Below are 1,582 nucleotides of genomic sequence, written 5' to 3'. Positions count from 1 at the left end.
CTGACTGGCTCATCTCCTCCCCGAGACCCCTCTGCAAGGGGATCTCCAGTGGCCTACTAATGTGCTTTGGATCTCCACTCCCCACTCCCCCAATGACATATTTTTATCAAAGTGGTACAAATGGTTAAACACCCCGCTGCTCATGGAAGTTAATGGTTCAAGTCCACCCAGAGTATATGGAAAGATAGACCTGACAGTCTACTTCAGAAAACCCACCCATTAAAAACTCCCTGGAAGACCCTCCCACTACGACATACTTGAGGTCACTATGAGTCAGATTGGACTCATGGCAACTGTTTATTATTGTGGTTGTTAATGTTTGGCCAGTATAGCTTTTGTAACTTTTCTCTCCTAGGCCCTCCTTTACATTGGTTGTCGAGCTGATTTTTCATGTCTTATGTTTTAATTAGGAGCCCTGGTGGTGTAGTGGTTACGCATTGGGCTGGATCTGTATGGTTGGCAGTTTGAAACCAGCAGTAGCTCCATGGGAGAACGACTGGGCTTTCGACTCCTGTCAACAGTTACAGTCTTGGAAACGCACAGGGGGTTGCTGTGAGTTAGCATTCCCTTGATGGCACTGAGTTTGTTTGCTCGTTTAAATGTTTGTATCGTTATAATGGAAGTATTTCCTTCTATTATATTTCCTAGCTTGTAAAGATTTGTATATTGGAAAATTACTGCCAGGAAGTAATGTAAATTACAACATTCTTAGAAGAAAACTAATTAGTTCTAAAACTAATGATATCTTCCAGATCTACAAGGACAAGTGTAAGCACTCCAGAAGTTGTAAATAAGCAGGTAAACATAAGAGACTTTTGTTTTCTTTGTGTGATTTACCAAAAGACAATAATGATTTAAGACAAAAAGAAAATAAAACTGTAAGGAGAGGCAGAATGCAGAAGGAATAGATATAACAACAATCATGCAAAATATAGGAGATCAGGAAAATAAAATTATACTGCTGTAGAGTTATTTCATTTGTGAGCCAGAAGTGTCGGATAAGTGATGAGCCAGGAGGTTAAATAGAAATTGAGAAAAAAGTGTAAAGTGTGAAGATGCACAATCCAAACCAAATTCACTTCCATCCAGTCAATTCTGGTTCAGAGTGACCCTATAGGACAGACTAGAACTGCCAATCAGGGCTTGTGGAGTTATCCTAACAAATACAGACTGCCCTGCCTTTATCATATGGAGAGGGAGGTGTTTGAACCACCAATGTTTAGTAAGCAGCTGAGAGCTTTAACAACAGGGCTCCTTCTGACTCTCCAAATCACTGCTGACTCAGTGGTCCTATAGGGGAGGGTGGAGCAGAAAGTCTCATCTTTCTCTGAGGAGTGACTGGTGGTTTCAAACTGCTGACCTTGAGCTTGCAGCCCGATGTGTAATGCATGAAGCCACCAAGGCTCCAGACCTTCTGGCTCTACATACCCAAAACAAAACAAAACAAAACAAGAACACCAAACCACCGCCACGAGACCGTTCTGATTCATGGTGCTCTAGATTGGTTTCTGAGGCTGTAAATCTTCACAAGATCAGACAGCCTCAGCTTTCTCCCTCAGAGCACCTGGTGGTCTTGAACCAC

The sequence above is a fragment of the Echinops telfairi genome, unplaced genomic scaffold (genome assembly GCF_000313985.2).
Source record: "Echinops telfairi isolate 266 unplaced genomic scaffold, ASM31398v2 ScPeMD7_7458;HRSCAF=8496, whole genome shotgun sequence".
NCBI classification, from domain to species: domain Eukaryota; kingdom Metazoa; phylum Chordata; class Mammalia; order Afrosoricida; family Tenrecidae; genus Echinops; species Echinops telfairi.
Note: the sequence above shows the minus strand (reverse complement) of the source record.